Raw genomic sequence first — 14,872 nt, 5'->3', positions numbered from 1 at the left:
AGTTCAAGCCCCATGACTGACAAAAAAAAAAAAAAGAAAGCACACCATTTAATAAACAGAATTTGCGAGGTCGGCTTTGGCCACATCCAGCCAGTCCTCAGGGACACATGGGTGATGAGCAATGTCCTGCAATAAGGTCTAGGTCCAAGGAGAGTTTGGGCCATCCTCCACCACCGCCTTGCGGAGCTCTTTAAGATCCTTTGCTTCCCATGGCTACTATTCCAATGGTCTGTTAGCGCCTGGTGCCAGATTGACCAAATATGCTTGGGGAAGTGAATCCTTTGGCTCAGGGTCAGGGCTCCCGGGTGGCCGCTCCCGGGTAGGACTTCACATAGGTTACTTCCCCGGTTCTCGGTCCCTCCTAGGAAGGTCTATAAGGGTCCATGCATCCCAGGTCCCTCTGTAGGGCCGCATACAGCGCCGTACCTCTGCCCCAATTGCGGGAATAGGGTGAGGGCCTAGGACAGTCATGGGCACCCGCATCAGAGGGGGTAACCTTCACCCTCATTTTGACTTCCACTGTGTATGCTTCTGTCTGATCAGTTGAATTTGACCCATTCCTTTTACTTACCACTTCCCAAGTCCTCTTTTACTCCCTCTAGGCCTAATGTTGCCCCTCCTCTTCCTTCTGTGAGATAGCATTACCCATACTAAGGGTTTCACTTACCTGTAGAGACACCTTAGCCTCAGCCAGAATATTTTACTTTCGTGCCCCATGTTGGGTGCCAGATGTTGAGTCTTTTTAAGTTCCGCAGAAGATGGATGGGGTCCGAGGAAAGGAAAGTGTGTCACTCACCTGTTTCCCAGTATCCCCTAGGCCCAGAGACAGTCATATGCATCAGAGAGTCAAGTCAAGCAGGAACTTGTTTATTACCATGCAGCAAGCACTTTTCAACGCAAAAAACCGCGTGGCATGGAAGGGGAGGAAAAGGAACCAACCAATCACTGTAGAGGTCACCCTATCATGCACCTAAGTTTTCTATACATTCCCTGATGTCTGTTTTCTGATGTCACTTTGCCTGGTTGTGGTACAAAGTCAGATTTTAACATAAACAACTTGGGCTCTACCCACTCAACTCACTCTCAGCGCCATCTTTGATGCCCATGTGCCCTACATCTACCATGCCTTCCCTCCCATCTCCACAACTACTTCTCCCTGCCATGGTTAGTGACTTAATTATTTTTTTGTCTTGGCATAGGGTTTGAACTCAAGTAGATGCATCTCTGCACCTTCCCTCACATTGCTAAGGATTTACCAAAACCCTGTGTTCAAATCCCAGGCTAGGAAAGAAAACTGGCAGAAATTCCAAACCAGGGAGCTTTATTTTTTTTAATTTAGTTCATTAATTAAGTAATTAGTTAATTTTGCCAACCACGAGGCCTGAACTCAGGTCTTGGCAACTCTGACTCAACTTCGATCGCCCTAGCCTGTGGTGCAGTCTCCAGACCCATAGCAGATCCTGGGACCTTAGACCCAGAGGGCTTGCAAGAAGAAAAAAAAAGTTGGAAAGCACAAAAAGTGGTGAGCTATAGAGGGCTGGGGAGTTTTACGATTTTTTGTTTGCACTGTGACCATCCTGGTTCTGAATGACATGGTAGGAAAGTGGACCTGACCTGCCATTGCTGATGGCTGGCAGGCTATCATGGAAGCCATAAGCCAACAATGTCAACATAGGCTTTTGCTCAAATCTTGGTCCTGACACCTACCAATGGCAGGAGATCACAAGAGACTTGTTCACATGCATAAGAATACCTATTGAAAGAATAGTTCATGCTTCAATGTAGTCTAAAATTGGATGCAATAATCCTAGGATGCTGATTGATCTTAATTAATAGTTTATTAAGCATGAAAAGAATAATATTATTTCAATGGCAATATAATAAATACCTAATAGTTGGTAAGAACTTAGTAGATATCATTCAATCATAGACAGCTCTGACACTCTTCACTAATATATATTTATTTGTATACTACCGTCTGCCTATCCATGTCTGGCTGTTTTGGCCAAACTTGGGGCTCCATCTCAGTGCCTGGGAACCACCAGACAGCTTCATTGGCTAGAGGCTGCTATGTTCACACTCACCCATTCATGATTGGGCTTGCTAGGCCCATAGTTCATATCCTAGCACTGCCAAAAATTTAATCTTTTATTAAGAAGCTCAGTGTGACACATGTTTTCATTTTCTGGGAGAGTACTGGGTGTCAGGCATGATGGAGAACACATTTACAAATCTAGATTCTATGTGAAAATATGTAAACAATGTAATGAATGGTACAGGTGCCAACAGAGCAAATAAAATAAATGGTAAATAAATGAATAAAACAAGAAAGAAAATGAATAACCACACCAAATACGATATGTACTGAACATCTGTATGGAAGTATAAATCCTATCTTTAAAATGTATATAAGGAGTATGTTTTCCAAGCCTGAGGCCTGAATTCAGTCCCCCTATGAGAAGGCAATGGTGGGAGATCCTGAGTTACTGGTTTCTGTACCACAAAGAGTCATGGAATGTGATCGATCTAATCCTTGAATGAATAGTTCGTGCATGATGTGAGTAGGAAATGATAGGCAAGACACATGGGGTATCGCTTATTTGTAAAGAAGTGTTGATTAAGCGTGAAAATAAACATCACATTCATGAAATGGAGGCTTTGGGAAAGATCCAAGAATCAGTAGACACACCTTAGATTGGATTCCATCACAGGTCATCGTCTCTCCTACACTATTCAAATATGTACTTATTTGCAAACTACATTCAACTTATGAATGGATGACTGTTGTGTGCCCTCCTCCTGCATCTGCATCTGGGGGCTCCATCTCAGGTCCTGAGAATGTCCTTGCTCCTTAGTGGTTCAAAGGCTGGTGTGATCACATGGACCCATTTGTCAATTGGGCTGGTTAGACCCCGAGTTCAGATCCCAGCAGTGCCAAAAGATTCCTCTTGATGTCAGATGTTGCACGTATTTTCCTTTACTGTGCAATTCCTGGATCTCTGCTAGTATGGAGAATGCATAGCCCATCCTGTGGCCATGGGAATAGGTTTTCATCCATGTCAGCCCATTTATACCTGTCATCACATACTCAATACATCCATGAATAGCTTACAAAATAGTATAGCTACAATAAATGCACAAAGCAGTCCACACACGGATGTGAATATAAATCCTATGTTGAAATGATGCATGCAGGACTATTGTGGCCTCCCTGGGGCTCAATCTCATTTCCTGGGAACGGCCCAGCCCCTTAGTGGCTCACAAGCTGGTGTGTTCACGTGGACCCACTGGGCCGTTGGGCCTCCTAGGCCCTGAGTTCGAATCCCAGCACTGCCAAAAATTCACCCTGATGTAAGAAGCCCTTAGTTGCACCTGTTTTCCTGTGTTGTGCAAGTCCTGGGTCTCAGCTAGGATGGAGAATGTATAAGCTACTCTATACTCATGGGAATAGGTGGTTATCCAGGTCACCACAATTATATCCGTCATCCTATATTCAAGAAAATATAAAATACATCAATGAATAAAACACAAAATAAAGAGAATGACTACACCAAACTCAAGATGCTGCCCACCCATGTATGGAAATATAGATCCTCTATTTAAATAATGAATTTATGACTATATTGGCCCCACAACAGGGCTGGATCTCAGGTCCTGGGAATGGCCTAGTTCCTTAGTGTCTCACTGGCTGGTGTGTTCACCATGACCCATTCACCAAATAGTCCTGCTAGGCCTTGAGTTCAAATCCCAGCACTGCCGAAAGATTCACCATGATGTAAGAAGCCCATCGATCCAACTGTTTTCCTTTGGTGTGAAAGTCCTGGGTCTCAGCGAGGATGGAGAATGCTATATAGGCAACCCTATAGCCATGGGAATAGGTTGTCATCCATGTCAGCACAGTTATATGTCACGAAACTCAAAAAAATACACAATACATCCATAAATATGACACAAAATAAAAAGAATTATTACACTGAATGCAAGATGCATACCACACCTGTAGGTAAATAGAGATCCTATGTTTAAAAAAGGTGAACTTTTTATTTCGTCTAGTGCTAGGGCTTCAAATCAGGCCCTGGACCAGGCCTGACATTGTAGTATTCGAGGATGGTGAGCTTCCCCTTCCCCCACAGTGCAACAGAGCTACCTCAGTTCAAATCCCAGCACTGACAAAAGTTTCATTGTGTTGTCGAAGCCAGTCATTGCACATGTTTTCCTCTCCTGTAAAAGTCCTGGGTCTCAACTAGGATTGAGAATGCATAGGCAACCCTATAACCATGGGAACAGGTTGTCATCCATGTCACACAGTTATACCTGTCACCATACTCAGTAAAATACACAATACCTCCATGAATTAGACACAAAACAAGGAGAAGTTCACCATATGCAAGATGCTGTCCACACATGTATGTAAATATAGGTCCTATGTTTAAATTATGAATTTAAGACTATGCTGGCCCTCCCTGAGACTCGATATCAGGTCCTGAGAACAGTATATCTCCTTCGTTGCTCACAGGCTGGTGTCCTCACCTTGACCCTTTCCCAAATTGGGCCTACTAGGCTCTAAGTTCAAATATGAACCTTGCCAAAAGATGAATCTTGATGTGAGAAGCCCATCGATTCACCTGTTTACCTGTCCTGTGAAAGTCGTCGGTCTCAGCTAGGGTAGAGTATGCATAGGAAACCCTACAGCCATAGCAATAGGTTGTCATCCATGTAAGCACTGTTGTATCTGTCACCATAATCAGTAAATTACACAATACTTCCATGGACAAGTCAGAAAATAAGAAGTACACCAAACGCAAGATGTTGTCCACATATGTATGTAAATATAGATCCTATGTTTAAATAATGAATTTATGACTATCGTGGCCCAGCCTGGGGATCAATGTCAGATGATAGGAATGGCCTAACTCCTCAGTTGTTCACAGGCTGGTGGGTTCACCTTGAACAATTCTCCATTTGGTCCTGCTAGGCCCTGAGTTCAGATCCCAGCACTAACAATTGGATCATGGAGGAAGAAGTTGAGTGTGAAACCTTTTTTTTCCTCTGAATCTCCTGGGTGTCAGGCATGATGGAGAACACATCTACAAATCTAGATGCCATGTGATAGGATGTCATCAATGTTATAAACGGAATCTGTGTCATCACAGTAAAATCAATGGTAAATAAATGAATAAAACAAAAATTACAAGCAGCAACCATACCAAACGTGTATGGAGTGAGCATCCATAGGTAAGGACAAATCCTGTCTTTACAATGTATATAAATAGTACTTTTTCCAGGGTTAGGGTTTGAAATCACTCCTAGAGAACAGGCCTGACTTTCTTATCTTCAAGTACAGAGAGCTTCCCTTCTTTCACGGTGCTCCAGATTTACTCAGAACCTGAGTTCAAATCCACATTCTGGCAGAATAAACAGGGTGAATTGTAGGCCAGGGAGCTAATTTCTTTTATTTATTTATTTATTTTTTTGCTCAGCAGTGGACTTGAACTCAGGTCGTGGCAACTCAGCCTCAGCTTCGATCATCCTATGCTGGGGTTCAGCCACTGGACCCACAACTGATCCTGGGATCCTAGAACACCAGGCCTTGTGTGGAAAAATGCAGTGAGATGGCCTTTTTATGTTTTCTTCCTCTGCACAGTGACCCCCCCCCCGGGTCTGAATGACACTGTAGCAAAGGTACATCACCTTGCATTGCTGAAAGTTGGCAGACTATTGGGGAAGACATAGACCTACGTGGCAATGTAGGCCCTGATTTCTAATCCCCCTCCTGACACCAACCAATGGCAGGAGATACTAAGAGACTCGTTCCCATCCATAGGAATAACAATGGAATATTATCAATGTTACGGTTGAATGATTTGATCGTGAATGATGCCCCTACAAAACTGGACAGCATGACTTCAGGAGTCTGATTTTATTTAATATTTATGAAGCATTAAAATAATACTATTATAGGAATGCAATAATTTCAGACACTGACTGATTTATTTAATAGTTTGTTAAGGATGATAACAATAACATTAATTACATGGAGGCATAATAAATTGGTAGGAATGTAGTCTATATAACTGAATAATGCATAGACATCTCTAGCACTCTATCAAGATATATACTTATTAGCTTACTACCATCTGCATGTCAATCTGTTCTTATTTTGTCAACACCTGGGGCTCGATCTCAGGTCCAAGGAACTGCCTGTCAGCTCAATTTGCCTCAGGATGGCATGCTGACACTCACCCATTCCTGAATTGGGCCTTGTAGGCTGTGAGTTCAGATGCCAGCACTCCCAATCAATGAATCGTGGAGTAAGAAGCTGATGGTGACATATGTTTCCTTTTCTGTGTAAGTCTTGGGGGTCAGGTATGAAGTGGAATACATATGCAGACCTATATCCTATGTAATCTATTTAATCACTATTCTATGTCATAATAGTCAATAAAATAAGCAATCGATACATGAATACGACTAAAAATAAAATGAATAACTACACTGAACGCAATATGGAGTCAACATATGTATGTAAATATAAATAATATATTTACAATGTACACGAATAGGATGTTTTCTAATGGTAGGGATTGATTTCAGCCCTAAGAAACAGATTTGAATTTCTTGCCTTCAAGGAGGCAAACCTCCCCTTCCTACACAGTGCAACAGAATTACCCAGACCATGAGTTCCAATCTCAGTTCTGGCAGAAAAAAATGGCCCCTTTCTACTATGTGACATCCAATTTTTAAGTATTTCATTATGCCTCCATTTAATGAATATGATTGTTTAAATGCTTCATAAATATTAACTAAAATCGATCAGTGTCCTATATATAATTGTGTATAATTTTATCATAGAATCATTCAACAAATGCTCATTCAGTCATGACATTGATCACATTCCATTGGTAATAATATGGATAAAAATGAGTTTCTTAGGATCTCCTGTCATTTGAAGGTGGCAGGACCAGGATTCGAGCTGTGGGCTCCAGCTCCCACCATTTAATCCCGAGGATAGGAAACTCACTGGTCCGTCCTAGAACATCAGGAAGACCAATGATTAGGCAGGCACCAGTGGCTCTCAGCAGTCCTCCTTGATACTTACAAGGCTGTGATAGGAGGATCATGGTCAAAGTCACCCTAGGAAGGAAAGTCCTTGAGACCCCTGTCCAACTTGTGCTAACAAAGCCAGAAGTAGAGCCTTGTGGCTTCAGTAGTAGAGGGCTAGCCTTGAGCAAAATCAACTCATGGACTGTGCCCAGATCCTGAGTTCAATGTCCGGGACTGAAAACAAACTAACATACACAACAATGGGTGCAGCCATCCAGCTAAAGCAGGTCACCCTCTTGTCCCCAACTGGATTGGACACAGTTATCTGGGAAAGGGGCTGCTGCTATCTTGACTCGGCCCATTCTGCCTGCATCACAGGATTCCGGCCACACCCCCATTCTTTCATGGTTTATTCTGACCAATGGGATACAAGAATGGCAGTCGCACCTACATTCCATACTGCCAGGAAGCACCGGGATTCCCTGTTTGTTGACACCACTACCAGCAGTTGAGGAAGATAGATGTGGCTGAGTGGTGAGCAAGAGACTCGAGGCCTAGGAGGAAAAGCCTTGCTCAGGCCCACCAAGTGCCTGCCTGTGCCCCGGCTCCCCGCCCCCCATCACTGTGGAGTAGAGTTTCAAACTTGGTGCTTCTGGCTCACACCCACAATGACTCTTGTGGTCCTCAGGTAATGGTGCAATGGTGCACCTCTGGCCAGCTTGAGTCCCTGACCTGGTCCTGGCCCTCCTGTCCTCGACTCTGGGCCTGAGTGTCCGCCATGCCTCTGCCATCACTGCTCGCCCCACCTTTAGCAGCTGCCAACAGCTTCTTCCAGCAGCACATGTGAGTGGCTGCCACACAGTCCCGCACCCCGGGACCAGATTTCTCCCCCCACACCAGGACCGGTGCCTCTCTTGTGCCCCACAGTCCGGTCAGGGCTCTGCCACAAGTGCGTCCCAGGAATGGGGGTGGGTGTTGAGCCGTGGATTCCATCCCCATCCCTAGCAGCCAGTGTCCCAGGAAATGGTGAGATAAAAGTTTGGGTCAGGAGTGGGCACCACAGAGCCCCTGGCCTGAAGCAGTGGGAGCCACACAGCAGCACATCTGCACCCTTCCTCTCCCTGGTGGGAATGTGGTGGCTTTAGTCAGAGATGGGAAGCAGCATGTCCACACCTGCCTTCTGGGGTCATTTCCTTTTTTCTGGAGGTAGGGTGTGTTGGATGCAGAAGATAGGCCCCCTTGCTGTGTGAGCCTTTGTCTTCTGTGCTCAGTCACCCTTTCACCTGAAGAGGGTCCCAGAAAAGGTGCTGGGGGTCAGAGCAGAAAGTGAGTATATGGGAAAACACCTCCCCCCCAAACACATACACATGGCCTGTCTCCCCCTTCCCCCAGCTGTCAACAGTTCTCACAGGGTGATCAAATTTCCCAGCTCTGCCAGCTTTTGCTGGTGTTCCTGGGCCATCTGGTCTCCAAAAAACTCTGGAGAGGCACTGATCAGAGTGTGTGTGTGTGTGTGTGTGTGTGTGAAAGAGAGATACCCAGAGAGGCACAGAAAGAGAGAGAGAGAGAGAGAGAGAGAAAGATCATCTTTCTCCTTGTACAGCCTGACTTCGCTCAGATGAGCGATCAGTTGGCATATTGCAGGTGCTGCATGGACAAGTCTTCTGTCACCAGTCTGGATGTGTGTGTGTGTGTGTGTGTGTGTGTGTGTGTGTGTGTGTGTGTGTATGTGTGTAGAAGTGGGTTGTAGAAAGGAGGTGGATGCTTTGGTACCGGCTATCATTACGGAGTGCATGGGCTTCGCAGCTGAGGTCTGGGGACCTGGAAGGGTGAGACACTTGAAATACAAGAACAAGCTGTATACTCCCTTGTGCCTGATTCATGGCAGTGGAAGCTTGGGAAGATCTGGGAGTGCAGCCTGCAGGGGGTGGCTTCCCAGGGACAGAGAGCATGGCCAACACTTAGTAAGGATGTAAGCCCTGCTAGTATGGAGCGCAACAGCATAGGTCAGACTCTGGGTCTTCTCATCATGACCTCTGATGGCCGAGGTGAACACTATTTTAAATCTTGAGCTGTAATCTTCAGATATCAGCCTCCTGAGTAATAGGATTATAGGCATGAGCCTCTGGCACTGGGCCTCTGGTTCTTTTTGGTATATTACGGTGTGACCTCAAGGCCTTTGGCTTGCCAATCACGTCTTCTACCATGCGAGCCAAGCTTTTCTGTCTTGGGCATTTCTGAGATGGAAACTTAATATATGGTCTGGCTGGGCTGGATCCTTGTCCTCCTATCTGTGACAGGCATGCACCAGCAGGGCTGGTCCTCTGTAGTTGGGATGGTAGACATTCATTGCCATGCTCAGTCATTGGTTAAGATGGATTGTACCAAACTCAGTGCATGGCAGCAGATTATTGACCACAGGTGAAGCTCTGGGTTGGGCCTCGACCCTTGGCCCTCAATCTCCTCATGGGACTGTTTCAAGGAAACAAGGGATTACTACAGAAAGATCTCTGGAGCAGGGCCAGGCACAGAGGGAGCGGCAGTCAGATATGGTTCGCAGCAATTCTATGAGCATATAACAGGAAGATACCCAGAAAGGGCTCAGAAGGTGTGTGTTATTAATGGTGCAACAGGTATGGGATTGTGAAACAAAACATAGCTCTCTTTCATCCTTACCTTATGCCCATAAGGAAGGGGATCCTTCACTGTGTTCAGTTTTGCAGCTGGGGAAACTGAGGCATGGAGATGCCGGGTGACCTCCTCATGACTCCCAGCTGACAGGAAGCTTGGCCTGACTTCTCTGCCATGCCCCCTAGGACAATGGGTCCTATTCAGTCCACATCTTGTGGTGAGAATTCCACTGCTTGTCAGTTGTGGGGCTTGAATTCTGGGCCTCGGCAGTGTACCCCAGGTCCTCAGCTCAAGGCTAGCTCTCTACCACTTGAATCACAGTGCCACTTCCAGTTTTCTAGTGGCTCTTTGGCAATAAGAGTCTAAAAGACAGTCCTGCCTGTGTTGGCTATGAACCATGATCCTCATATCTCAGCCTCCTGTGTAGTTAGAATTATTGGCCTGAGCCAATTCTGACCTTCTCTCTCTCTGTCTCTCTCTGTCTCTCTGTGTCTCTCTCTCTGTCTCTCTCTCTCTAACACACACACACAGTAATTGATTGAATGGGTACTAGAGGAGGTGCCCCAGCATCCCCATGTGGATGGAACCATGGTGGCCCTCTCATTCTGGAGGTAAGCTGTGTTTCAAGAGCTGTCTCGCTCAGTCTGTTATACCAGCTCTATAAGGTAAGCCCTTCTGTGGCTGGCTAGACCGTGATGGTTACTCATTGTCCATCTAGCCTTACTGGCCTTAGTATTGTGTTCTTCGTCCTTTTCTAGCTAAAGTTTCTGGCCAAAATTATGATACATAGTTAGGAATGAAAATGTAATGCCATCTTAACGTCAGTTAGGGCTCTGGCAATGTGGCTTCATGGTATGGTGTTTGCCTAGAATGTATGAAACCCAGGTTCAGTTCCTCAGTACACATAAACAGAAAAAGAAACCCTGGAAGTGGTGTTGTGCCTCAAGTGGTCGAGTGCTAGCCTTGAGCAAAAAAAAAAAAAAAAGCAGAGGAATAATTCCCTATCCTTGATTTTAATCCCCAGGCCTGGCAAAACAACAACAATAAGAACAACAAACATTCAGTTAGTAAATGCAAAATAAAGAAACCATACTTGGAATACATAATTGCTCCTTCCATACTGATACCTGACAATAGTCCCTAATTCATGTACTTTACCTATATTAGGATACTGTTTTGAAAAAAGTTTTGTTCATTAGGTCACGGCAATTAATGCTAGGAATGTGCTTAGATGTCAGGTGAAGATTAATTCTGGAAATTCAAAGTTTCCAGGCTTTTGTAAGGTCACTGCTAATCAGAATGAGAAGGATAGCCTAAGTGAGATTTGGAAAACTTTTTGGCCAGTCATGGCACCAAAAAGGCAGAGGCTAATTAACAGTTGTGACAGAACAGAAGGAATAATTCCAGATGGAAAGAATAAATGATAATAACTAAGGTATAGCAGAAACTGTTCTAGGGAACCATTTTTAGTTATTGAAAAACTAGTTATCAACTAGGCTTATTCCTCATTGCCTTTAGCATTCTAAATCTCTTAAGCTAGTTCTTAATCTCTGTGTGGTAAATGTATCTCTTTCTATGCTCTTTCATACCTGATTTCCTTTGCTTTCTAAAAATCTGTATTTCTCTATTTTTATGAGCATTTCCTGATGATAAATACACCTACACAGATGGAAGGGGATGCTAATGCAAGGGTCCCATAACTCATGAGTCATTAATGTAACAACATGGAAAAGGAGGACATATTTATTGCTACCTCAATTTTTCTGAAAAGCTGCAATGTCCCATCATTTGATTCAGATTTCCATTCTTTGTCTACTTAGTGTCATTAATTGAACTAAATGCGAATATGAGCTTGGTGCTGGTGGCGCATGCCTGTAATCCTACCTACTCTGGAGGTTAAGACCAGAGGATTGTGGTTCAAAGCCAGCCTGGTCAGCAAAGTCCATGAGACCATTATCTTCAATTAACCACAAGAAACCCGGAAGTGGTGCTATAGCTAAAGTAGTAGAGTGCTCAACTTGATCTGAAGAGCTGAGGAACAGCACCCATTATCAGAGTTCAAGACCCACAACCAACAAAAAGTGCAAATATGACATTAAGTTTCCCCAAAAGGAATGATGAAGTCAATAGTAATTTTCTCAAGCAGAGAAAATAATTCAAAAATGATTCAGTGCACCTACTTTTGCTGACTAATTTAAGTTATGGCTTCTTTGCTGGACGTATTCTCTTCTTATAAAAATTGTGAAATATTAGCTTTATTATAAACATCTAATATTTCTTGGTTAAAAATAGAAGTCCATATTGTTGATGTCACTTGGCTTTCTTAATATCTTAGTTCAAAGCCAACCCAGGCAGGAGAGTCTGACAAACTCTTCTCTGTAATTAAACACCAAAAGAGCCAGAAGTGGAGTTTGGCTCAAGCAGCAGATTAGTAGCGTTGGGGACAGGTGGGTAGGAAAGACAACTGTTCAGGGACAGGGTCCAGCTCTGAGTTCAAGCCCCACTAACCATCACAAAATACACAAACAAGCAAACAAAACAAACCACAGGTATTTCTTTGGGACCCTCCTTAAAGGAGTACTGGTCTGAGAAGAGGCTGATTTTTCTGATCATACTCACTGAATCCTGCTTTTTTGAAATCCTTTTTGCTATGGAGAACTCAGTACCAGAATAAAGGAATTAATAACTGACTCTTGCAACAAGAGAATCATCGCAGGAATGAAACATCCATCCATAAGACACTTTAAAACCTCCATATCTTTGTTTTATGCAGTAGAACAATTTTAAAACAATGTTATTTCCTTTTTATCTATGCTGGCCTTCAAATGGTACATTATTTCCTTTTGTAATACTCGCAACTAGAAGTTTACAGACAAGTTTTATATGAGTAAAAACACACTCACAAAAGTCAAGAACAAGGGCTGGGAATAGGGGCTGAGTGGTAGAGTGCTTGCCTTGCATGCATGAGGACCTGAGTTTGATACTTCAGTACCACATAAGCAGAAAAAACTGGAAGTGGCGCTGTGGCTCAAGTGGTAGATTGCTAGCCTTGAGCTGAAGAGCTGAGGGACAGCGCCCAGGCCCAGAGTTCAGGCCCCACGACCGGATTCCCTCCCCCCGCAAAGTCAGGGACAGAGTTTTCTTCAAGCCTTGGATTCTTTTCTTGTACAGTAAAAAGGAAAGCAAAAGTTAACTTGAACTTTGTCATTCCTCTATGTTCAATTCCTCTCCTGGGAGCAGTTTCCACATCCAGTAACAGTTATTTCCATTTACAATGACAATCTATGATGCTGCTCCATATAAAATGAATGTTTTCTGATTTCATTGAAATAGCACAAGGACACCTTTGGTCATCATGTAGCAGTTTTTCAGAGACAACTTGGTAAAGAGAAAATATGAAATTTAAATTGCTTATAAATGCATTATCCATTAGTACATCGAGTTCAAACTTCATAATGCTATGTAAATTAAGGTCGATTTTAAATGGGAAGAAGGACCTTGGATCATTTTTTGTGAGTGGATGTGCTGTGCATTAATTTCCCAAGTATACATGAGTTAAGAGTAAAAGAAACAATAACAATAATAGAAGAAAGAGAAGTTCTGTGTTTAAGTATAAGGTTTAAGTATAAGTATACAATATATAAAACTCTACAAATAAGACAACATTGAAACAATAAAGCCACGTCCTGTATGTAGATTCCTGGGAGCGATATAGAGAAAGCATTACTCATAAGTGGAACATCAAGCATGAGGCCACTCCCTTTCTAAATCATGTATGCTAATCACGTAAATTTGTAAAAAGTAGAATGAAAGGATGATTCTGTTTCCAGTGCAAGTCAGATATGAGTGAGTATGGACTTAAGTGGAAAAATAGAGTCCATCTTAAGAGAACAGGAATTATACTAGCAATGAACTTGGTGGCTAAGATCACATTCCTTTTCTTATATTCATTTTTGCTGTTGTTGGTCATAGCACTTGAACTCTGGGACTGGGCGCTGTCCCTCTGCTATTCAGCTCAAGGCTAGTGCTCTACCACTTGAGCCACAGTGCCACGTCTACTTTTCTGGTAGTTATTGGAGAAAAAATTGTCCATGACATTCCTACCTCGGTGGCTTTGAACCCCAATCCTCCAATTTCACCACCACTCAGCTTACGATCACATTTCTAACAGTGTACACTCAGGATATGTAATGTATATGTTCATCAAACTTTATATGAATTCTTGAGTTAAAAATCTGGGCTACAGGTTAGACTTTACACTCACAAAAATATTTGTAGTTTCAAAGTTGATACTCCTGGAAAAATAAAACCTAAAAATGTCATGGAGTCGGGGAAGTTCAGTTTGCATCCAGCCTGGACAGAACAGGCTTTGAGACATTATGTATAATTAATCAGCCAAAAGCTGGAATACCATTCATGAGCAAGATTGCTGAATAAGAGCTTCAGGTTTTTGCATACATACATACAAACATACACATACACACAGAGGCACTTATATATGCACATACATATACACAAATGAAACAATTCTCAGAATATGTAGAAAAGTTAGAAAACAATAGAAAAGACTTCCTGAGTAAGACTAGAATCAAGTGATAATTTTTAATACTAGGAAGCCCTCAAGTGAACTTTCTTCAAAAAAGTTGAGAATATTACATAGATAGGAACCAGAGATACTAAGAGAGTGAAGTAATCATTATTAAAGGGACTGGATCAGAGGAATGAATCAGAGACCCCTGCAGGTATATCTGAAAATGTTCATATCCTGTGTCAAATGTTAGAATGTCTTTGAAAATTGTACATAAACAGTCTGAGCAGTCAGTCTAGTGGATAAGATCATAGGAGAAATTCAGAATTGCTAGTCTGTTTCTACATTAAATAAACGAACAAACTATGGCAGCTTAATGTGATACAAGCTTGGAATTTTAGCACTCAGATTAAGACAGGAGATTAGAGAGTGGAATTACATAGCGATACCTTTCGTGGACCAGGTAGTATAATTTTGTCTCAATGAAACAAACCAAACAACAAGAAAGGGATACACAATTGGAAGTTTGGGCTAATTTTGTCACTATGTTTTCAGAAGTCAAGTTTTCTATTGAAATGCAACTCAGTTGTGTTTTAAGTGCTCTCTTCATTACAGAACATTCCTAGATGCTAAATTGCTCATGATTCCCATCCAAAAAATTGCAAAAGT

At 42.9% G+C, this 14,872-nt stretch overlaps 1 pseudogene; it reads right to left on the bottom strand.

Moving 5' to 3' along the window:
* Positions 1–8,043, bottom strand: part of LOC105992983 — a 99,500-nt pseudogene extending 91,457 nt beyond the window's left edge.
* Between the last annotated feature and the right edge of the window lie 6,829 nt (positions 8,044–14,872).

This window comes from Dipodomys ordii, unplaced genomic scaffold (genome assembly GCF_000151885.1).
Source record: "Dipodomys ordii isolate 6190 unplaced genomic scaffold, Dord_2.0 Scaffold91, whole genome shotgun sequence".
Classification (NCBI taxonomy): Eukaryota; Metazoa; Chordata; class Mammalia; order Rodentia; family Heteromyidae; genus Dipodomys; species Dipodomys ordii.
Note: the sequence above shows the minus strand (reverse complement) of the source record. Positions and strands in the feature narration are given on the sequence as shown.